Below are 24,947 nucleotides of genomic sequence, written 5' to 3'. Positions count from 1 at the left end.
ATATGTCTTGATCCTATTTCTGTAAGGCCACAAACTAATGCTTACCTGAAGCTGTTGGAGTTCCAAAGACGAACGGTACCATCAGAGGAACCTGTCATTAGTATTGGACGATCTGGATGGGAAAATACAGCATTGATTCTGGCTGTATGTCCTTTGAGTGTTTGAACCCGTTCCTTCTTGTGCAAGTCCCAAATCTGTTTCAACCAGGAAAAAAGCATTAGAGCATAGTAATGCTATGTATCTGTGTCCTTTACAGAAGATAATTCCACACCTCAGCAGTCCCATCGTCGAAGCCTGCAATCAGTATTTGACGTGTCTAAAGTATCCAAACATCTCACATTGGACGTATGCCCATGCAATGTGAAATTAGCGTTACCATAATCAATACTCCAGACCTGAAATTTCAATGTACACAAGGAGATTTACGTTAAAAAAAAAAGGGTACACAAGGAGATCACATCAGTCATTCAAACAAGAACCAGTACTTTTGTAATGGATGATGTCAAACTTTTCGTAAGAAAGAACGGGAGGAATTTAAACAAAAACCTTAATCATGCCGTCCTCAGAAACACTCGCAAAAGCTTTGGCATCCTTGGGGTTGAAAACTACATGTCTCACCGATCCTGTGTGCCCAAGAAACTTTTGCCTGGACTCATTACTCCAGCCATTTTCCCAGTCCCACAACTTGATTTTTCTCCCATGGGATGCTGACAACACATAAGGCTCATCTGGATGAATAGCCAAAGAAGTGATCTGGTTATTATGTGCCTGGAACGTTTTGACCATCTTCCATGTATCATAGCTGTACACATAGATGCAAGCATCACCACCACCGGCCAGAATCCATTCTTTTGGGGGAATAAATTTAACACTCAAAACTGCAGGGGGAGTGAGTAGAAATTATAAAGTGTGTCATCAAGAAGAAAAAACAAACAGGTGAGAATGATAGCAGTAAGGAAAAACAGTGAACTAGCCAAACTTAGATGGCATGCCTTCCTGATCCTTCGTGACTTCAAACGAGTTTACCATTTCCTGTAAATAAGTTTGACATACCGACTTAGTCCAACATGCAGTGGCACATTTAACTTTTCAGTATTACACTCTCGAATTTCATAAATAGTTTTCAGATTTTTTGCATAGCATATATCAAAGTCTATTCTATCCAAACAAAAACCTTGTGTACAGTAACATTTAAAATATCTGTATATGAGAAATCCTTTGGAACAAATTTATCAATGTAGCTAATTTGACTACAATAAAAAAATAAACTCAATGAAGACAAAATAAGGCAATGGCTATTTCATTTTAATAGTCATAAAATATTTTTGTCAGTTGTCATATCGATCTGCTGCATATATAATGTTTTATCTTGGCATATGTACACAACTATATTTTGTTATGATGATAAAAAGAACTACATTTTGTTATCTATTTCTTATTCCTAGATAGTATCCAGCTCTAATTTGCATTGGGCCTCAGATATATAAGTTTGGTATACGATCGAGCATAGACATTCCTATATATTTCATTCTTCATGCACGTAGAAGTGTAGAACTAAACTTGGGCATTTGTGAAGTCTAACCGTGCTGACACTACCTGGTTGAAGCTAATTCGTATGTTTACAGTATATCCTAGCAAACACATATTAATTGGATAAAAAATATGCACTTCCATTATTGTACTGGCACATGAGGCCAGCTGCCAACCTTTTTCTGACAGTTCCAAATGTAGACCTGCCCCTTGGAATGACCGGTTGCAATCCTGCATTGCAAGCTCAAAAGTAAAGGATGTTGAACATCTTCGTATCATTGTAATGCGGTCATCAGACAAATTCAAACTATCGACTCACCATGGTTTTGTTGGATGCACATCTATGGAATACAATTTACCGAACTCCTTTGTCGACATGACCTTGGCCAAACAAATGATAATCAATACAGAAAAAGAATGTCAATGGGTACTTTTAATTTGAATACAGAAGAACGAATCGTCACAGTTTTATAGTTGAGCTTTGGATCTGTATTTGACCAGACTAACCTCAGAAGTCGTCCCAGCTTGTGGGTCACAAACAGCAATCATACCATGAGTACGCACTATATCAACATCCACCTTTTCAACTTCCATAAAAAAGTTTTTATAACCAAGGCCAGGTTTTCCTTGGCTTGCGTCCGTTATTAGCTCCTCGTTGGTCACAACGCAATGCTTGATTACAAACTCGTCTTCTTGTGGTGGCTGCTTCTGTTTTTTCATTGTCACTGTGAGGGTGTAAGTAGACCTCGGTGGTACAACCCCACAAAGCCACTTAGTGAAGTATCTCTTTCGTTTGCCAGGATAGAGCATGAAGGCAACACGTTGATCTGTCCTGTTGATTAGGTTCAGTGGGCATGGGATCAACTTGTTTGCCTCGAAATGGAATCGAAGCTCTGGGGGCTGGAATTCAAGCAGCTCATTGTCTGCTTCCTTTTCCCGCACCATGTTCTTATCATTTCCACCTACCTATCAAATAAAATTCAGAAGATAACTACAGTAGATTGCAAATGCAGATTCTATCATAATGTACCAATTAAAAATAATGTTTCGAGAGGCATGGCTATTATAGATAACTGACACGAATGGGTCTGTAGCCTAGTTGGTCATAGTCCCATAGAACCCTTAGGTCCTAAGTTCGACTCCATATGGAGTGAATTTAAACAGGCCTAGATTAAAAAATACGCCTCGTCGGTTTTGTTCTCGAGTTAAAAACATACTGACTATTTAAATTTTAAACTGATATTAACAGGCATTTAAGAGTGTATAACTGTGATGACAGTTGAATGTAAGATATTTACATGATAGCCGAAGGATGTGCTAGGTCTGCATATCTTTCCATGAAATCCTGTTCCTTTTCAGTTAGTCATTCTCGCTTCCCAAAAAGTCAATAATTTTTAACTTTGGCCAAATATATTTAACAAAATATTAATATTTATGATGCTTAATTAGTATCAATAGGTAGATCGTTGAATATACTTTCATAATAAATTTATTTGAAGATATAAATGTTGCACAAATTTTCTACATACCTAGTCAAAGTTGAGAAAGTTTGACCAGCACGATTCTCATAGCGACTCTTTTTTAGGGACGGAGGGAGTAGATTGTCAAGTATATTACATTAACAGAAATAACAAAATACATTATTTCAAGCTTTCCTGTAAACAACAAAATACATGATTTCAAGCTTGCAACCACCAAGTCCATGTATAGGGAAAATTATGGTAAAGAACCATGCATAGATGTTGGTAGAAGAATGTACTGTTTGGTTGTTTCTTTGGATGAAGTGTTATTTTTTAATTTGACGCATTTTTTTGTTTTAAATTAGCTGCAGTGAAAAAAAATGAGATATAGGTCTTACCTCTGAAGTAGAGTGTACCGTTCTGTGGTCAGCCTCAAGTAACAGTGTTGAGTCAGAGCTCACCTGCAACGTTTAAGTTATTATGGAATTAATTTGGATATTACACAAAGAATAGGGAAGACAACAGATCATTAAGTATTAATTTCTCATGTGCCTCTTCTATTGAAGATCCTGAGTTACATCTCGAGTTGCCATCTAGTGTAATCACGGATTCCTTCTCATTCAGCAAGCCAATTATTTCATCTACAGTGGGTCTTCTACGATGGTCGTTATCCACACAGAGTTGAGCTATTTTAACGCATCTCTTGACTTGTGGATTGTCAACAACTACTGATTTATGCCACTGCAAGTTTGAAGCTCAAACTTATGACCATTTCATTTCTTTCCTTTTTTTTGCGAAGGGAAGGGGGAACTATATTAAAACACAGCACAGTATATCCCCAAATTACATATAAAAAAATCTAAAACTAATAAGATACAATAGTCTATCCATAATCTTCCATCGTCTTCTTCGCCGATGGCTTTTCACGGTGCAGCCGATGCTATCGATGAACTGTGTCCACCAAGTAAGGTTAAGACACACTAGTTCTAATTAAAACTATTTTTAGCATTATACTTTGAAGAGTAAATTAATTTCACTGACGGTCCACTAGTACAAAAAAGATTTTTACTAACGGTCAAAAACAATTTTCAGCGATGGTTCAAAGAACCGCCACTATGCCATCGGTTGTAAAGATACCGAGTTTGTAGCATCGGGCATTTAACCGTCCCTGCAAAAGTATTTTTAGGGACGGTTCCGTTAAGATATCCGCCCCTAAAAATGGTATTATCAGGGGTAATTGCAATAAGAGAACCGCCCTTGAAAATTTATTTTTAGAGGTGGTTTCTATAAGCCAACGACCACCCCTGTAAACTGTTTTTCATTGAAACTGGTTTTCCAACGGTGGATCTGGCAATGCAACCACTTCTAAACACATTTTCAGGGGCAATTGGCTTAAACAAACCGCCCTTGAAAATATATTTACATGTACGGTTCGGCTCAAACTGAACTGCCCCAGAAAATCAATTTTAAACTTTTGAAATTTCTCGCCATATTTAAGTCGCGTTTTCCCACCGAATTTCATAGCCTATAACAATTGATTCAAATTAACTTCATTTATACTAGTGAACTAGTTAATTAATTACAAAGTATTTGTAGCATACTCCTTCAAAGGTTCAAAGGGCAAAACCTCCCCCCCCCCCCCCTCCCCCCCTCTTTTTTTTTTTTTTTGCAATTTCTCGCCTCCAATGGAGCTCAACAATGGCATGAACAACTAGTCGCGTGACCAGCTATAGTCGCGAGGAGGAGGAAGGGCATTTGTAGAGGGGCTATTTATAGGGGCGGTTGACTAAGAGCACCACCCCTGTTAGTAAATTTCAGACGTGGTTCTCTTAACAGAACCGTCCCTGAAACTCCGGCCCTTCTAGAGATGATTCGGCAAAGTGGTCCGTCCCTAGACATCCTATTTTCAGGGGCAGCTCTCGTATGTAAACTGCCCCTAGAAATGGATACATTTCTAGGGGGTGATTTTCTTAACGGAACCACCGCTGAAAATAGATTTCCAGCTATGCTTTTATAGCTACAGTGCCTCCCGCCAAGACCAAGATTATAGACGGTTTCCTAAGTAGTCCACCTCTATTAGAAATAGGAGCCGTCTGCTGTACTAGTGGTCCTCCAACTTGTCCCAAGTTCTTATTCATGTCTTGTTACTTTCAAATTGCACATTCAGCTCTCTAAACTTGTTCCTAATTCTCATCTAGGTGTTGGTACATGCAAATTGCACGTTCGGTTCCCCAAATTTGTCCCTAGTTTTCATCCTAGTCTCGGTACTTGAAAATTGCACACACTCAGGTCCCTAAAGTTGTATTATTCAATTATAGTCCCCCCCCCCCCCCCCCCAGTCCTCACCTCCGCCACACCACGCATGTCCGCCTCACCAGCATAGACACGTAGTGCTGCACCATACTCACCCTAGCTACTACCCCGCATTGGCAGGATGGTAAGTGAGCGGTGTGTTTGTTAGTCAAGCCAATTTTCCTCAGAACTTGTGTGGACGAGTCTAGCCTTGCTACTTTAGAGAGCCAAATTGACCCTCCCAAGCTTGCAAGGTTCTCGTTGCCAGCGCCAGCGAGGCAAGGCAAATTACACAAAGAACCAAGCACGTCCAATATTTCGCTACCTCAAGAGAGCTAAGTTGGCTCTCCTGGGTTGGCAAGTTTCTCGTTGCTAGCACCTGCAAGTCGAGGCAAACTGCACAAAAACCAATGTTGGCATGTCCAATATTTCCCCATTTCAAATAGTAAATCGATCTAGCTTCTTTGTTGTGCGCCTAGATATAACCTCTGTCTAGAAAATCTATGTATCTAAAAAAAACTAAAGTGACTTACAATTTAAAATAGAGAATGTAACAACGAATCAACTATAACTTAGATTTTTCTCCACGGACACATATTTTGGAAAAAAGACAATGTAGATGTAGGTAGTAACATACTGTGCAGTACGCAACCATAGCCCTAAATATTCAGTTAAACTATAGGGCTTTTGTTACGACGATACTTCAGTTACCCGCTAGGAAGTAAGTGTTCCAACAAATTATATATAGCCCTGGTTTTTTTACATGCATAAAACATTTATTTAAGTAATTAAAATGTCTAAACAATTAAAATCGTGGTCAACAATTAAAGAAACAAATCACCCGAGCTGCCGAGCATGCATCACGGCCATGATGCAGCGCCCTCGCTTCCTTATCTGTTCGGCAGCACAGAAGCCGCATGCAAGAACAAAATTTCATACATGCATGCATGTTACGTATGTGATTAACGTTTCCAATGAAACACATATATTGTATGACTATGTGTGGGATCATTACGTAGAGTTTAGCAAGTAACATGCATACGTGTGCCACAAAAGGATACAAAAAAAAAATAGGTGAAATCATGGAAAGGTTGGATGTCGATCCGGTCATCCAATACCCACTAAAGCCAACTGGTATCATTCCACTATGTGCTACCACTGCCACGTAATATTTGAACCCAAGATTTTTAGATAAATTTTGGAAATGGGGAACAAGAAAGTAATATCTAATACCCAGCTATTTTGGTAAATAAAAAAAAATAGTCATATGTTTGTACAATATATTCAAAGTAGTAATTGACTAAATATTATCGATAAAAATTAAGAAGAATCATGTGGAGTAAAATAACATTTGAAAGCTATCTATAACAGAAAATAATCGTGTTTTAGGATAACTGCATTTTACATAGAGTGTTGGTGTTACCTATGTTGGCTAGCATAGTGTCGGTGTTTTGGACCGGCAGGCCCTCAACCGACTAGTGAAAGTGTACTGCGTGCCCCTAATCCCGGATGGTGATGCAAAGAGACACAAGGTTTATACTGGTTTAGGCAATAGGTGTCCTACGTCCAGTCTAAGAGAGCGATCTGGTATTCCTTGCACCGAGGTGCTTGTAGTAGGGGTTTACAAGCTGGGCGAGAGAGGGAGCTTGTCCCAGGTCTCTGCGTGGAGCGGCGTGGGTTACTTGAGACGTTGATCTCGTGCAGTGAGGAAGAGCGTGTGTTACAGAGCATCGTGCGTTGCTTGCATGCGTGGTGTCTGTCTGTCTCTGTCTTCGTGTGTCTCCGTCTTTGTGTGTCTCCATCCCCCCTAGAAGCGGCCCCGGTCTCTCCCTTTTATAGTCGAAGGGAGGCACGGGGGCGGTACATGGGTTTGCTACGTGGCGTTCTATGAGCGGAGGCGGCATGTCCGGACCCTGCAAGCTTGTCACTATGGCGGCATGGTCGACGGAGTGGGTCTTGTCCTCGGCGCACTAGAGCGATGCGCCGGTCGCGCCCGATCCTGTGCGACGTGGGAGCTCCTGTGATGGCTTGACGCAGGGCATGGCGCATACTGTGGACGACGTGTCGGTCGTTGTATGTTGACAACATAGAGAGCCGAGGCCTAGTTGGTGCAGAGGCTGGACCATTGTGGGGGCTCGGTGGGCACGAGTCTCGGGGCTACCGAGACCCCGAAGCGGATAGCCGAGGCTCGGAGCGAGCAGTTGGTCTTGTATGTCGATTCCGAGGCTACAGGGACCCAAACATGACTCTCCACGCCACACTGTCCTCGGAGCAGGGGTTAGGCAGCACAGTGCCAGCACGGGGTGTCAGTCGTGGGCAACAGACAGCGGCCGGTAACCCCTGCCCCGTCCTGTCCCGGACGGCATGGCGTCGATGTGACTCACGTCTCGTCGGCCACTCTGCTGTATCGAGCCGTCGTTCGGCTGATGTCGCGGGAGTGGTTGAACGCGTTAGTTGGACGTGACGTCCTGTCAGAGAAGTCGGTCAAGGCGGAGGCGACGGGGTCGTTGTCGAGCCGGCCTCGAGTGAGGCAGAGAATCGGTACCTCGTCCGAGGCCTTACGGGCGGGGCCTCGAGCGAGTCGGAGAATCGGTACCTTGTCCGAGGCCTTACGGGCAGGGCCTCGGGCGAGGCGGAGAATCGATACCTCGTCCGAGGCCTTACGGGCGGTGCCTCGGGCGAGACGGAGAATCGGTACCTCATCCGAGGCCTTACGTGTGGGGCCTCGAGTGAGTCGGAGAATTGGTACCTCGTCCGAGGCCTTACGGGTGGGGCCTCGAGAGAGTCGGAGAATCGATACCTCGTCCGATGCCTTACGTGCGGTGCCTCGGGCGAGGCGGAGAATCGGTACCTCGTCCGAGGCCTTACGTGTGGGGCCTCGAGCGAGTCGGAGAATCGGTACCTCGTCCGAGGCCTTACGGCCGGGGCCTCGAGCGAGTCGGAGAATCGGTACCTCGTCTGAGGCCTTACGTGTGGAGCCTTGAGCGAGTCAGAGAATCGGTACCTCGTCCGAGGCCTTACGGGCGGGGCCTCGAGCGAGTCGGAGAATCGGTACCTCGTCCGAGGCCTCGTGATTTCGCTCTGGGCCGAGCCTGCTTCGGGTGAGCCCGGATATTGTTTGAGGTGGGCTGAGCGGTCCAGCCGAGCCTCGAATAAGGTGGGGGTTTGCCGGTGGTTGCCTCTTAGTTCTGATTTTTATTAGGTCTAAGCGATTTTTTCGGTTCTTGCTTAGGGGACCCCTTTTTATGGTACCCGACAGTAGCCCCAGAGCCTCAGGGAGAGTGTGAGCGCTCTCTCTGAGGTTTTGACGAGACTTGGCTCATGGCAGCTCCTGGCGGGATGGCGTTTTGTACTCGAGGCTTCGGCGGGTGTGCGCGAGCGCACTCGCCGGGTGTAGCCCCCGAGTCCCTAGAGGAGTGGATTTTATTCCTTCAGGGGCTTTTCTCACGTTGAATGAGGGGTTTTATCATGTTTGCCGAGCCCCTGGGTGCGAGTTCGGGTCGCTGGGCCTCGGCTTGGTTGCAGGAAGAACCCTCGAGCCTCTGCTCAGAGCGAGAGGGCGATCAGGAGTTTCCCTATCTTTTTTGTGCGGCCCTCGTGCATCCTTTTCATTCGGAAGGAGGGGTGGAGTATGCCAGGCTACCCTCGGTGGGTGCGAGCAGTGACACCTCCGATGAGCTATTATCGGGTAAGTCCAAGTGGAGGCCCATGCCCCATTCGATAGGGGTTGGCTAGCGGTCCAGAGACGCACTCCAAAAGTACCAGAGGGCTTCTCTAGTGGGTCCCAAGGCCGTTCGGTTGGCCCCGGGGGCTCGGTGCCTCCCTACGGTGGGATCCCATTCAGAGACCTCCCTGTCGGTCTCAAACATGACTTAGGGCATCCCAAGCAATTGCTTGCTTGGGCCTTGGCCATGTACAGGCTCGCCCATAGTCATCCCTGACTCTGTTTGTCCTGAGGCGGCTGTCGAGACCCTCGGGGGCCCAGCCTTCGAACCCCTGGACCGTAACGGGCTCGGTGCCCTTCGTGGCGTTTGCCGAGCCCCTCGAGTGCTAGTTCAGGTTGCTGGGCCTCGGCTTGTTTGCAGGAAGAGCCCCCGAGCCTCTGCGTGGAGCAAGAGGGCGATCGGGAGTTTCCCTGTCTTTTTTGTGCGGCCCTCACAGCATCCTTTTCGTTCGGAAGGAGGGGTGGAGTATGCCTAGGCTACCCTCGGTGGGCGTGAGCAGTGACACCTCCGGTGAGCTGTTATCGGAGTAAGTCCAAGTGGAGGCCCGTGCCCCATTCGATAGGGGTCGGCTAGCGGTCTAGAGACGCACTCCAAAAGTACCAGAGGGCTTCTCTAGTGGGTCCTAGGGCCATTCGGTTGGCCCTAGGGGCTCGGTGCCTCCCTACAGGTGGGATCCCATTCAGAGACCTCCCTGCCGGTCTCGGACACGACTTAGGGCATCCCAAGCAATTGCTTGCTTGGGCCTCGGCCATGTACGGGCTCGCCCATAGTCATCCCTGACTCTGTTTGTCCTAAGGCGGCTGTCGAGACCCTCGGGGGCCCAGCCTTCGAACCCCTGGACCGTAACGGGCTCGGTGCCCGGTTCCTTAGTCCGAAAGGAATCGGGTGGGGGATATTCCCCTCCCATCAGCTGACAACGGCGGGTGCGCCTTTTGAGGCGGTTCCTCAGGGGGACGGAACGGTGCCTGCCATCACTATGGTCAGACGTGACGCGACGTCTGCGGATGGAACGTTACTGTGTGCGCGCGGTTAATAAGGAAAAGGTGGACGCGTGGGCGGTTTAGTCGGATCTGGATTAATTGTGCTAGATTTGAGGGAAACTTCCCCAGTTTCATCACCCGTCCATTTCACCCTCTTCCCCCAAAAATACGTGACAAGCCTCGCCTCGCCCCAGCCCTCCTTACCTTGCCTGCCTACGTTCGCCCCTTTCTGCCCTCGAGCGGTTGCTAAGAACAGAGGAAGAGAGCGCTGGGGAGAAGAAGGGAGAAGGGGGAGGAAAGGCGAGAGAGAGAGAGAGGGATAGCGAGAGCACGCCTTACCACCGTAGCCACATTCTCCACCGCACCGATGGCCGGCGATGCTATTGTCGTCCAAGCAGATCCTTGGGGTCCGTCCGACGTGTCTGCGGCGACGCTGCGGTTGCTTGTCGATGACGGCCTCCTCCGCCCGGTTACCGACCCCAACAGACCAGAGTGGATTGCTCCAGGGGGCCGAGCCAGAGCTGAGGCCACGCGATGGCTACATCGTGAGCTTCGTGGCCTTCCACAAGCATGGTCTCGGCCTGCCGGCGGACCGGTTCATGCTGGCGCTCCCGCATTACTATGGCGTAGAGCTCCACAACTTCAACCCCAACTCCATCGTGCAGGCGGCCATCTTCGTTGCCGTCTGCGAGGGGTACCTAGGCATCACCCCCCACTGGGAGTTGTGGCTCCACCTCTTTCGGGCAGGGCTCACCACCAAGCCGGCGGGCACGGTGGGCACACGGAAGGCGATGAGGGCCGGCGGCTGCACTCTCCAAGTGCGCCAAGACCGGTAGCGCCTCTACATCCTGGCCCAGCTCGCGTCGTCCAACCGTCGCTGGTACAACAGCTGGTTCTACCTCCGCAATGACGACGGTGGACTTCCCCCCTATACCGGGCGGGTCGTGGAGAGCTAGCCGAAGAAGTGGAGGTACGGCGTCCCGATGGCTGATCAGCCCAAGATGTGGCCTCTCCTGGAGGCGCTGGAGAGGCTACATAGCCACGAGCTTACGGTGGCTGTGCTCGTGGCGGCCTTCCACTGCCGGAGGGTGCTGCCGCTGATGGCTCGGCGACAGCGCCTGTTCGAGATGACACCGGATGAGTCGATCGATGGTGTCCGGTTGTCCGCCGTCGCCCTCTCCAACGAGGAGATTCTAAGTCGGGTGAGAGAGCTGGTGGAGGGGCGGCTGAGGAGCAGTGGTCTGACCCCTTTCCTGATGCGCCATCGTGGGGGTACATCTCTCTGGTGAGTCCCGCACTGCTGCGGCCCCCCGAGGCCTCTTCGCTCCTTATATTTTCAATCTGTTCCCTTATTCGTGTTTGCCGTTCCTGCAGGGGATGAGGGATGTGCGAGCCTCCCCATCGCCCGTTCCTAAGGACGCAGAGCGGTGGGCGGCGAATAGGGCGCATGTTGAGGCGCAGAAGGAGAGGAAGGATGCCGAGGAGGCAAGGCGCAAGAGGAAGGGCCTCAAGCACGATGAGCTGGAGAAACGTCGCCGGCAGCAGAGGCGCGACGGTCTCCCGGTGGAGCCGTCTCCGTCACCATCATCGATGGATTCTTCAAGTAATGACGACGAGAGCGAGGCGGGGCGGGGTCCTCTGGACCATCTCCCTGATGTCAAGGGGACTGCACCCAGGGCCTCGGCGAGCGGCCTGACATCTCTAGGAAGGAGGAGAGGACGCCTCGGGGCTGGCGATCGCCCGCCCCGAGGCCGAGGCTGACACGCCCGAGACACGGACGTTGGGGAAGCGTGCCGTTAGCCCGATGGGCTTGACGGCGGAGGTGGAACGGGCGACAGCTGGGGCGACCCAACAGCCTCCACAGAGGGTCGAGGGGGCATCGAAGTCCGGCGAGGGCCGGCCAGCACCTGTGAACACGAGGGGCCGCGCCACCGCCGCCGCCACCGCCGTTGCATAGGATGAGGGACGTAGTGCGGAAGCTATTGTGTCCCTGTTCGAGGTAAGTGTTTTGTCAGTGGAGTTCGCAGCATCTCCCACTCGTTCCTTGGTCGTATGCTGACCTTGTGGGTGCCTTGCCTTCAGCCGGAAGCGTCAGGCGGAAGCGCCCACCCTGGCACCACATAAGGTGATCAAGGTGAGCGCCAGCTCCACTGCTCAATGGGTGGTGGAGGCGCAGGTCGCCGTACAGCGTGGCGTGGTGTCGGCGAGGGCCGACCCGAAGGGGCCGGCCGCCCAAGAAGAGGCTACCGAAGTGGCCACGAAGCAAGCGGGGGAGGAGGCGCCTACGCCCCGTGAGGCCGAGGCCCGCGAGTCAAATGAAGCTGAGGCGCCTTCAGTCGTTGAGGCCACCGAGGGCGAGGTCGAGGCCCCTAGGACCTCCGAGGCCGAAACGGCGGAGCCTGGGGCTCCTAGGACCACTGAAGCCGAGGTGGCGGAGGTCGGAGCCCCCAGGGCTACCGAGGCCGAGGTGGCGGAGGCTGGCGTGGGCGCGGCGAAGCCGGTGGCCTAGGATATGGAGACGGAGGTGGGGCAAGCTTCAGTACCGCCCCTGGTCCAAGACCCGCCGCCGTCGCAGGGGAGCGCCCGGGAGGTGGAGGTCCATTCGATCTCCTTCGACGATACTTCTCGGGGGAAGGAGGTGGCGGATGCCGAGGCGGCCAGTATCATGGAGCAGCCAGCTCCGACCTCTAGCGAGGGGAGCACGACCCTTGTCCGGGTACAACCCGAGCCCCGTGGGTGGGATAGCCCGCGTGTCTTGTGGCGGAGCCGGGATGACCTAGAGGGGGAGCCTCTGTTCGCCCTCGAGGATGCGGCTGAGGGGGCGCTAGGACTCCTTCGAGCAATTCTACCGTCTGGCGGAGCAGTCACTGCGGACAGCACTGTCTGTCGTGGCTGGCGATTTGCCCGGCGTTGTCCAGGTGTGCGCTTTCTTTTTTCGTGCTATGTCATCTTTTCCCAAGTTTTCTCGCAGTGCTTGACGTCTGTTCTACCTATCTAGGAGGTCGAGGCCCAGTCCCTTGGAAAGTCGTTGTTCCTCCGGCGGGAGAGGGGCATCTAGGACCAGCTCCAGCAGCAGAAGGACCTGCTTGTCGGTGCCAACGAGCTTCTATCGGCGTGGAGCGTGGAGGTGGAGGACCTCTGCCTTCGCTGTGCTGACATGAAGGACGAGGCGGCCACGGCTCGGGAGCAGGCCACCCCTGTGGCGGCATGGATCAAGGAGCTGGAGGAGGAGTTGACCTGGGTGGCCGGCGAGCGGGACACCTTCAGGTCCTGGGACAAACAAGCGGAGGTCTATGCCAAGGCCGTCGTCGGGCAGCTGGGGGCAGAGAAGGGCGCGCACCTGCCGACGAAAGGTGCCTTGGCAGAGGCCCTCAAGGTGGCCGAGGCCTCCCGGGTCAAGGCCTTAGCCTAGAAGGAAAAGGCCGAGGGTGAGTCCTGTTGAGCCGTGCCCCTTGTTTTATTTGTTTTTCTTGCGTTCAACTCCTAACTCCCCGATGCGATGCAGAGCTAGAGAAGGAGGCTTCCAGGGCGGCCGAGGCTTCCAGGGCGGCCGAGGCCTCTCGGGTTGAGGTCCAAAACTAGAAGGAGAAAGCCAAGGGTGAGTCTCATAGGCTCGTGCCGCTGTTCGGCTTGTTTTCCTTTCGTGCCTAACCCCATCCCGCCTATCTTGGCGTAGGGTTGGAGAAGGAGGTCTCCCGGGCAGCTGAGGCCTCCGTTGAAGTGCAGGCGGTGCTCGAGGCCGAGATCCGAGGAGCACAACACGTTGTAGAGTGCCCCCAGTACCAGCCTGCGAGGCCCTAGGAGGTTGGGGTGTCGAGTCGGGCAGCTCCCTCAGGAGCCGCTTGATCACGTTGAGCGGCCGAGTCCGCGAGCGGCTTCTGAGGGGGCAGCTGCACACGGGCGTCAAGCGCAGCCCTGGCCGTCTGTCTCCTCGCACTACGCCGGCATTGACCTCGAGGCTATCAGCGATAGTTTACATCGTGGCTGAGATGACGAGAAGGCTGAAGAGGAGGTCATGAAGCTGGTGGAGGCGGCTGAGGCCCCTGGCACGGCGCTAGGCCAGTTTGTTCGAAGAGGAGGTGGTTCCTCATAGCCGTCCGCCGACGCTAGGCGACCCGAGTTTTGACCTGGGCCAAAGGGGCCATGTAAATAGATTAGGACTTTACATTATTGTACCGTGACGCTTGTGGCCAGTCGAGGCCCTTTAAAGTACTTGTACATATATGCGTTTTAATCATTTTTATGGTATTTCCGAGCCTCTGCCCTCTGTCTCGTCTTTGAACATATCTCTTGCAAAAAAACTTCCTCAGAGCCTAAGTTGCCCTTCAGGCAAAAGGTGGTGAGGGAGTTGCCGTAGCCCAGAGGCATAGGCCGTCTCGTGACTCGGCCGACCTTTTGGCTCTGAGACAGACTTTTGGTCCTTAGGTTTTTTACAATCGATTTGCCAGAGAGAGCGAGAGAGTTTGACGTAGAAATTTTTTCGGAAAACGATTTTGAAAAATGACTAAAAACGGTGTCTAGGACTTAGGGGGGTCCCCCTTCTAGCCCCCAAGGGAGGCTCGGTTTTGTAGAGGCAGAGCCGAGTCTTGTTCGAGCCCCACGGTGGGCACCTCTATAGAGGTAGAGCCGAGTCTCCCTTATAGCGTTATCGTAACGCCGATCCCCCATCGATGGGCTCGGGGGGTTTCTCGAAAAATTAGAACAACTAAAGAACGCTTCTTCAATGTATTTCGAGAAACAACGTATACAATGCTTGGAAATTTAAGGGTAGAAGCGACGTAGTTGTTCTATGTTCCAAGCGTTGGTGAGGATTTTGCCCTTCTCGTTGGCTAGCTTGTAGGTCTCGGGCTTTAGCACTTGGGCGACGATGGCGGGGTCAGCTTGTGGCGGCCCTTGTTGCTCTGCCTCAGTCTCAACACCAGGTCGCCCACCCTCAGGTCTCAGCTTTGAATGCGCCAGGCTTGATAGCGTCGTAGGGCTTGCTGGTACTTGGCCGAGTGTAGCAGCGCAACATCTCGGGCTTCCTCCAGTTGGTCGAGGGCGTCCTCGCGGGCAGTGCGGTTGCTCTGCTCGTTGTAGGCCTATAGCCTCGGGGAACCTTACTCCATGTCAGTGGGGAGGATGGCCTCGGCTCCATAGACTAGGAAGAATGGTGTGAACCCCGTGGCTCGGCTCGGAGTGTTCCTCAGGCTCCAGATGACCGACGGGAGTTCGGCAAGCCATTTCTTGCCGAATTTCTTCAACCGGTTGTATATTCTTGGTTTGAGGCCCTGTAGGATCATGCCGTTGGCACGTTCTACTTGGCCGTTTGTCCTAGGGTGTCCTACGGCCGACCAGGCCACACAGATGTGGTGGTCGTCGTAGAACGTTAGGAACTTATGTCCAGTGAATTATGTCCCGTTGTCTGTGATGATGGTGTTTGGAACCCCAAACCTATGGATGATATCAGTGAAGAATAGCACCGCTTGCTCGGATTTGATTCGAGTGATCGGACGAGCCTCAATCCACTTGGAGAACTTGTCGATTGCTACCAGCAAATGGGTATAGCCCTCGAGGGCCTTCTGCAGAGGCCCAACCATGTCCAGCCCCCACACGGCGAATGGCCATGTAATGGGGATGGTTTGGAGGGCTTGGGCCGAGAGGTGCGTCTGTCATGCATAGTACTGGCATCCCTCGCAGGAGCGTACTAGCTTGGTGGCATCAGCAACCGCCGTTGGCCTGTAGAACCCTTGGCGGAAGGCATTTCCGATGAGCGTCCGAGGCGCTGCATGGTGCCCGTAGGCCCCCGCGTGCAAGTCCCAAAGTAGGGCTTGGCCTGGCTCGGTGGTGATGCACCATTGGAGGACGCCAGATGGGCTTCGCCTGTACAACTTGTCGTTGCTGAGAACATAAGTTTTGGCTCGTCGCGCAAGCCGTCGGGCTTCGGTCCTTTCTGCAGGAAGCTCGCCCCGAACGAGGCAATCAAGGAACGGGACTCGCCAGTCCGTGCCTTGGTCGGCCTCGGGAGGCTCCGCGTTGATTTCCATGGCCTCGAGCTCAGCCGCAGGGGTCTCAGCGACAGAGGGGGCCTTGGGCCCTGCGGTGGGCTCGACCGGTGGGCCCTCTTTTGCCGCCGAGGCATAGTCGATGGAAGGCTTGTGGAGGTCTCTAGCAAAGATGTTCGGGGGACCAGGGCCTGTGCCGACGCCATCTTGGCCAGTTCGTCCGTGGCCTTGTTGAATTTTCGCGGAATGTGGTTGAGTTCGAGGCCGTCGAACTTGTCTTCTAGGTGACGTACCAACTTGCAGTACGCCTCCATTTTGGGGTCATGGCAGTTCGACTCCTTCATCACTTGATCGATGACGAGCTACGAATCGCCCTGTATGATGAGACGCCGTACTCTAAGTTCGATGGCGATCTGCAAGCCGTTGACGAGGGCTTCGTACTCGACTGCGTTGTTGGAGGCGGCGAAGTAGAGACGGATCATGTAGCGCATGTGCACTCCGAGGGGTGAGATGAAGAGCAGACCCGCGCCTGCCCCGGTCTTCATCAGGTACCCGTCAAAGTACATGGTCCAGCATTCCACCTGGATTTGAGCAGGTGGCAGTTGGGTGTCGGTCCACTCAGCCACAAAATCGACCAAGACCTGGGATTTGATTGTTTTCCAAGGCATAAAAGACAGGGCTTCCCCCATGAGTTCCACGCCCCACTTGGCTATTCTACCCGAGGCCTCCTGGTTCTGGATTATCTCTCCTAGAGGGAAAGACGACACAACGGTCACCGGGTGGGACTCGAAGTAGTGACGCAGCTTGTGTCGAGCCAAGACTATGGCATAGATCAGCTTCTGGATGTGGGGGTAGCGTGTCTTAGTCTCGGAGAGCACCTCGCTAATGAAGTAAACAGGTCGTTGGATGGGTAAAGCATGCCCCTCTTCCTACCTCTCGACCACTACGGTCGCGCTGACCACTTGGGTCATTGCGGCGACGTAGAGAAAGAGGGCCTCGCCCTTGGTCGGCGGTACCAGGACGGGAGGATTGGAGAGCAGTGCCTTGAGCTTGGTGAGGGCTTCTTCGGCCTCAGGAGTCTAGGAAAAGCATTTGGATTTTCTCAAGAGGCGGTACAGAGGCAAGGCTTTTTCGCCAAGGCGCGAGATGAAGCGTCTCAGGGCCGCAAGGCATCCCATAACCCTCTGCACTCCCTTGAGGTCTCGGATTGGTCCCATGTTGGTCACAGCCAAGACCTTCTCTGGGTTGGCCTCGATGCCATGCTCCGAGACTATGAATCCCAAGAGCATGCCTCGGGGGACCCCGAAGACACACTTCTTAGGGTTGAGCTTGATGCCCTTTTCTCTGAGGCATTTGAAGGCTATCTCCAAGTCGTCGATGAGATCACTGGCCTTTCTGGACTTGACCACGATGTCGTCCACTTAGGCCTCGATGGTTCACCCGATGTGCTCGCTAAAGACCTAGGTCATGCACCGCTGGTATGTGGCCCCTGCGTTTCTAAGGCCGAATGGCATAGTCACATAGCAGTACATGCCGAATGGAGTGATGAAAGAAGTCACGAGCTGGTCGGATTCTTTCATCTTGATTTGATGGTAACCAGAATACGCATCAAGGAAAGACAGGGTTTCACATCCCGTAGTGGAATCAATGATTTGGTCGATTCGAGGTAACAGGAATGGGACTTTTGGACATGCCTTATTCAAACCGGTGTAGTCTACACACATCCTCCACTTCCCATTTTTCTTCTTAACTAACATAGGATTAGCTAACCACTCTGGATGGGATACTTCCTTGATGAATCAGGCCACCAAAAGCTTCTGCACCTCCTCGCCGATGGCCCTGTGCTTTTCCTCGTTGAATCAGCGCAGGCGCTGCTTCACTGGCCTGGAGCCGGCTCGGATGTCCAAGGCATGCTCGGCGACCTCCCTTGGTATGCCCGGCATGTCCAAGGGACTCCACGTGAATACATCAGCATTCGCACGGAGAAAGTCGACGAGCACGGCTTCCTATTTGCTGTCGAGGGTGGCGCTGATCCTCAGCGCCTGGTCGTTGGAGCCGATGGGGTCGACCGGGACGAGATTGACGGCTTCTGTGGGCTCGAAAGTCCCGGCACGACTCTTGGAGTCGGGCGCCTCACTACCAAGTTGGTCGAGGTTGACGATGAGGGTCTTGGCCTCCACGAGAGCCTCAGCGTACTCGATGCATTCGACGTCGCAGTCGTATGCATGCTCGTACGTCAACTCGATAGTGATGACGTCGTTGGGGCCCGGCATCTTGAGCTTGAGGTAGGCATAGTTGGGGATCGCCTTGAACTTGGCGTAGCACGGGTGCCCTAGGATGGCGTGATAGGTCCCCTTGAACCCAACCACCTCAAAGGTGAGGACCTCCTTGTGGTAGTTGGAGGGAGTGCCGAAGCAGACGGGCAAGTCGATGCGCACGAGGGGTCGCGTGCGTTTCCCCGACACGATGCTGTGGAAGGGCGCGGCATCGCCTCGGAGCTATGACCGGTCGAGCCCTAGGAGTTCTAGGGTGTTGGCGTAGAGGATGTTGAGGCCACTGCCTCCGTCCATCAACACCTTGGTGAGCCGGGTGTTGCCGATGATCGGGTCGGCGACGAGTGGGTACTGCCCGGGGTTTGGGACATAATCGGGGTGGTCATCCCGATCAAAGGTGGTCGCCTCTCAAGACCAGTCGAGGTACCGGGGAGTGGCCACCTTAACTGAGAAGACCTCCTGGTGCTCCTTCTTTCGCTGACGCGCTGTGAGGCACGCTGAAGCCCGCCAAAGATCATGAAGGCATTGTACACTTCGGGGAACCTGTCGTCCTTGTCATTGCCCCTATCACCGGTGTCCCTCTTCTTGGCCTTGTCGTTGGGGAGCCCGAGCTTGGCGTAGTAACGCCGGAGCATGGTGCACTCTTTGAGGGTGTGCTTCATCGGGCCCTGGTGGTAAGGGCAGGGCTTCTTAAGCATGTCGTCGAAGAGCCCGAGGCCTCTGGCGGGGCCTCGGGGATTCTTGCGATCTGCGGCTGTGACTAGACCGGCCTCGAGGACCTCCTGCTTCCCCTAGTGACCCTTTTTCTTTTTCTTGGGGAGGTGGGAGGCCGAGGCCCCGGGGGCCTCGTCCCTCCGCTTCCCCTTGGTGTCGTTGTCGGGGAAGATGGCCCCGATAGCCTCTTTGCCCGAGGCGAAGTTGGTGGCGATGTCGAGGAGCGCGGCCGCCGTGGTCGGTACGTTCCGGCCTAACTCTCGGACCAGGTCTCGATAGGAGGTGCCGGAGAGGAATGCCTAGACAATTTCCAAGTCACCAACGTGGGGCAACTCGGTGCATTGCTTAGAGAAGCATCAGATGAAGTCTCGGAGTGACTCGTCCGGCATCTAGCGATAACTCTTGAGGTCCCAAGAGTTCCCGGGGCACACGTATGTGCCCTGGAAATTCTCGACGAAGACCTTTACCAAGTCGCGCTAGTTGTGGATCTGCAAGGGAGGGAGGTGTTCGAGCTAGGCTCGCGCCGAGTCTGACAGGAACAAGGGGAGGTTGCGGATGATGAGCAGGTCATCATCCGCGCCGCCTAGCTAACAAGCTAGGCGGTAATCAGCCAGCCACAGCTCAGGATTGGTCTCGCCGCTATACTTCGAGAGGTTGGCCGGTTGCCGAAACCGGGCCGGGAAGTGGGCGCCGCGGATGGCCTTGCTGAAGACTCGAGGGCTAGGTGGCCCAGGAGAAGGACTGCGGTCCTCCCCACTGTCATAGCGACTGCCCCGGTGTGGGTGGTAGCCTCGGGCGGGCCCATCGTCATCGTGGCGCCATCGCCTACTGACCACATCATGGTCGCCTTGCGCCTCGCGTCAGTCGCCGAGGCGGTCGTGCACCGAGGGGGCCTTGTTGGCTTTTGGTGCTCGACCAGGCCCTGGACGAACCAAGGCCTCTCTATCCTGCCGAGGCAGTACCATGGGTAGTTCTGAGGCACCCCTGCGCCATCGAGAGGTGGAACTCTCGGCCTACTGTACCGCGGTAGTCTCGAGGAGGTCTCAGAGCTCACCGTGGACCCATCGCCCCTCTGAGGTAGAGGGCTCGAGCATTGTCCAGAGTAGCATCGCCACTGCCGTGATGTTCTGGCTAGCGCGATTGAAGATAGGGGGTTGCTCGCCCCCTTCATCGTTGTTGATGCGGTGGTTGACGTCACGAGCCCTCTGCCGGGCTACACACCATCACCACGACCCTGCTGCTCTTGCTCGAGAGTGTCTTGGAGCTGCGGCAGAAGGAGTCGGTCTTGTTCGACCTTGGCCTAAAGCTCACGGAGCTGCTCTAGGTCTAGGCGCCGAAGTTCCTCGGGGGCGGGGTTCTCGTTCCACGCCGCCAGGGGCTCAACGTGTAGAGGTGCGGCGTCGCCTGCCCCTCACGGGGTGGGAAGCGACTGCCTGCCCCTTCATCCTCATCGCTCGCACTTGGCATTCCGAGCTCGATGTTGAAGCACTCACGAGTGGGATCGTAAGTGCCTTCGTCATTGGAGTCGGAGTAGCCGAAGCAGTAGTCGCTCGCGGCCATGAAGCGGCGCATGGCTTCAGGGTCGCGAAGCCCGAAGAAGTCCGCTCCGGCCCACGCCTCATCCTCCTCCGAGGAGTCAGTGTGGGTGTGAGTCGAGGTTGTGGCGATGAGGTCGAGGGCGAAACGTTGGTGGCGTCCTGGGGGCTCCGCATGAGCGGAAGCGTAGGCGGCGGCAACATTGCTCAACCCGAAGGGGTACGGGGATGGTGCCATCACCGGGCTCCGCTCTGTCGGAGTCGACTCCTCAGGAGGTGGCGGGGCAGAGCTTGATGACGGGGCGTCGCCGCGCGCCACCGGCGTCTTTCCCTTTCCTAGGCTTAAGCTGGACAGGTCCCCAACCAGGGACTCTGTACCAACAGCCTGGTGTGGGATACTGGCCGAGCGTGGTGGGTCGCCCTGAGCTTGCACGGTGTCGGGGTGGTCTCGCCCGCGTCGTGCCTGGCGAGCGCGACGAGAGCGGTGGCCCGGGCGCCGCCTGTGCCTGGGCTGCTGGTGCGTGATGTCATCGGTTGGTGGGGCTCTGGGTGTGAGGAGTACCATATCATACTCACATCCTAGAGACATGAACTCTAGGCTCCCGAACCAGATCACCGTGCCGAGATGCAGTGGTCGCACGGGGTATGCCATCCGAAACTTGTTGGGATGATTAAGCTGACACGCAGTATCTCCCCTACCTGGCGCGCCAACTGTCGGTGTTTTGGACCGGCAAGCCCTCAACCGACTAGTGAAAGTGTACTGCGTGCCCCTAATCCCGGATGGTGATGCAAAGAGACACAAGATTTATACTGGTTTAGGCAATAGGTGCCCTACGTCCAGTCTGAGAGAGCGATCTTGTATTCCTTGCACCGAGGTGGTTGTAGTAGGGGTTTACAAGCTGGGCGAGAGAGGGAGCTTGTCCCAGGTCTCTGCGTGGAGCGGCGTGGGTTGCTTGAGACGTTGATCTCGTGCAGTGAGGAAGAGTGTGTGTTACAGAGTGTTGTGCATTGCTTGCAAGCGTGGTGTCTGTCTATCTCTGTCTTCGTGTGTCTCCGTCTTTGTGTGTCTCCGTCCCCCCTAGAAGCGGCTCCGGTCTCTCCCTTTTATAGTCGAAAGGAGGCACGGGGGCGGTACATGGGTTTGCTACGTGGCGTTCTGTGAGCGGAGGCGGCATGTCCGGACCCTGCAGCTTGTCACTATGGTGGCATGGTCGACGGAGTGGTCTTGTCCTCGGTGCACTAGAGCGACGCGCCGGTCACGCCCGATCCTGTGCGACGTGGGTGCTCCTGTGATGGCTTGACGCAGGGCATGGCGCATACTATGGACGACGTGCCGGTCGCTGTATGTTGACAACATAGAGAGCCGAGGCCCAGTTGGTGCAGAGGCTGGACCATTGTGGGGGGCTCGGCGGGCGCGAGTCTCGAGGCTACCGAGACCCCGAAGCGGATAGCCGAGGCTCGGAGCGAGCAGTAGGTCTTTGTACGTCGATTCCGAGGCTACAGGGACCCGGACATGACTCTCCATGCCGCGCTGTCCTCGGAGCAGGGGTTAGGCAGCACAGTGCAGCACGGGTGTCAGTCGTGGGCACAGTGCCGAGCACAGCGGCCGGTAACCCCTGCCCGTCCTGTCCCGGACGGCATGGCGTTGATGTGACACACGTCTCGTCGGCCACTCTGCTGTATTGAGCCGTCGTTTGACTGATGTCGCGGGAGTGATTGAACGCGTTAGTTGGACGTGACGTCCTGTCAGAGAAGTCGGTCAAGGCGGAGGCGACGGGGTCGTTGTCGAGCCGGCCTCGAACGAGGCGGAGAATCGATACCTCGTCCGAGGCCTTACGGGCGGGGCCTCGAGCGAGTCAGAGAATCGGTACCTCGTCCGAGGCCTTACGGGCGGGGCCTCGGGCGAGGCGGAGATTCGATACCTTGTCCAAGGCCTTACGTGCGGTGCCTCGAGCGAGGCGGAGAATCGGTACCTCGTCCTAGGCCTTACGTGCGAGGCCTCGAGCGAGTCAGAGAATCGGTACCTCGTCCGTGGCCTTACGGGCGGGGCCTCGAGCGAGTCGGAGAATCGGTACCTCGTCCGAGGCCTTACGTGCGGTGCCTCGGGCGAGGCGGAGAATCGGTACCTCGTCCGAGGCCTTACGTGCGGGGCCTCGAGCGAGTCGGAGAATCGGTACCTCGTCCGAGGCCTTACGGGCGGGGCCTCGAGCGAGTCAGAGAATCGGTATCCGAGGCCTTACGTGCGGGGCCTCGAGCGAGTCAGAGAATCGGTACCTCGTCCGAGGCCTTACGGGCGGGGCCTCGAGCGAGTCAGAGAATCGGTATCTCGTCCGAGTCCTTACGTGCGGGGCCTCGAGCGAGTCGGAGAATCGATACCTCGTCCGAGGCCTCGTGATTTCGCTCTGGGCCGAGCCTGCTTCGGGTGAGCCCGGATATTGTTCGAGGTGGGCTGGGCGGTCCAGCCGAGCCTCGGATAAGGTGGGGGTTTGCCGGTCGTTGCCTCTTAGTTCCGATTTTTATGAGATCTAAGCGATTTTTTCGGTTCTTGCTTAGGGGGCCCATTTTTATGGTACCCGACACATAGAGTTCAATCCATATTTTTATCATGATTTACACCCTTGTCGTGTCACAGAATTCTAGTTTTTGGGCACATGCAACTATAGTATGAAATATAATGTAAACTATAATAAAATTTATAAAAACTGTTGAGGCCAAATGTCCTTACATTTTGGAAATCAGATATATTGTTGCTTCCCCTTAATAGTTTTACCATCACGATGCCCAAACTATATATGTCCGTCTTGAAAGATATTTCCTTGTTGTTTATATATTCAGGTGCAATATACCCCCTATGTCACGATATGTTAGTTTTAAGCATCAGAAATAAAGCAAGTAAAAAACATAACATTAGTAATAGCCATTGAGTTCTGAAGAGGTTGTGCTTACAGTGTTCCGCGGACATATTCAGTGATTTTTCGTGATTGATTCACGAAGCGTCTTGATAAGCCAAAGTCAGTTATTTTTGGAACCATGTTAGCATCCAGCAAAATATTTTCTGGTTTGAGATCCAAATGAATTATACGTTCTTCATTGTGAAGATAACGCAAACCATGGCAAATTCCCTCAATCAACTGATAGGTTGTGTCCCATCGACATCCATTATATTCATCTGACAAATAAATTAACAAAAACATAACCAGTAGTACCCACCGCTTCCTCTCTCAAAACAAGCAAACAGAGGACTTAGACACCCATCTCCCAATCCCAAATAAATTAATGACAACTTAAATTGTAAGACTGTCCACTTCCTCTCTCAAAACAGTATGCATGTAAGAGGAATAAATATACCTTCGAGATACTCCTTTAGGCTTTTGTTAGGTACATATTCAAAGCAGAGGTACCTCTTTCGGTCTTCAGCCACAACATAATCACCACCATGTTTTACCACTTATTTTGATGTATCAGAGCAATAGCCTAAAAATCTCACTATATTTTTGTGTTTAACTCTTATCAAACATAGAAGTTCATCCTCAAACTCCTCAAAAAAATCAAGTGAGGTAAGCTTCTTCACAGCAACTTTCCCATTCTGAAGATTTCCCTATTCAACATGCACAATATTTCGCAGACTGGTTAATGTCTGTAGCTAGCTTCACGGGGCCAAATATTTAAAATTTGGATTAGGAAGCAAATGTAGAAATTTCTTCATACCATATAAACCACTCCAAATCCACCACGACCGATCTCTTGTGAAAAATCATTTGTAACCTTTCTCAAACATGCATATGACAAAGGGATTGGCTCTGCATTCGCATCAGCTAATACCTGTTCCAAAGCTTCAAGTTTTTTCTCTAGATCATCCTCCATGACTGCAAAACATATTGTACAAAATATATTACTCTTTCCATGTGGATAATATGTAATATTATTGATAATTGATATTATCTAGTACAACAACTTACTCTATGTCCATGGCAAAATAAATTGAGTTCTCCGAAACAGCCAATCCTAACCCCCATGGGTCTACTATGTGTGTCACATCTCCCTTCTCAGCCCATGCATGTACACCCATTTACCATACGTAGAAACTAACTATGCATCAAGTCCAATAATATGTACATTATGTGTAATGGAAATAGGGTGAGTGACACTATTAGTTTTGCCCTAGAAGTGACATTTCTCTAACTCCTACCTTGTATCAAGGGAAACTGAGAGGAGGTTCGTAGAGTTCGGGACTCATAGAAATCATTAGCTTTGACATATATGGTCCTTTTCTCTATGAAATTAGTGTATTTCTAGTACTTTTATGCCCTTAATGGACTCTCATCATGGATTTATATCTCTCCAATACGTGAATGATCCAAAGAACATCATAAAGGATGGTATAGGAAATCAGCATGGTTCAATATTGAAGTGAATAAATTCAGATAAAGAAGGGGAGCACTGCAAGGGAATGG

At 52.5% G+C, this 24,947-nt stretch overlaps 1 pseudogene; it reads right to left on the bottom strand.

The window, feature by feature from the left end:
- Positions 1 to 250: 250 nt before the first annotated feature.
- On the bottom strand, positions 251 to 24,357 carry LOC136488474 (uncharacterized; annotated as a pseudogene).
- Between the last annotated feature and the right edge of the window lie 590 nt (positions 24,358 to 24,947).

The sequence above is a fragment of the Miscanthus floridulus genome, chromosome 10 (genome assembly GCF_019320115.1).
Source record: "Miscanthus floridulus cultivar M001 chromosome 10, ASM1932011v1, whole genome shotgun sequence".
NCBI lineage: Eukaryota > Viridiplantae > Streptophyta > Magnoliopsida > Poales > Poaceae > Miscanthus > Miscanthus floridulus.
This window is presented reverse-complemented; position numbering and strand designations above follow the sequence as displayed.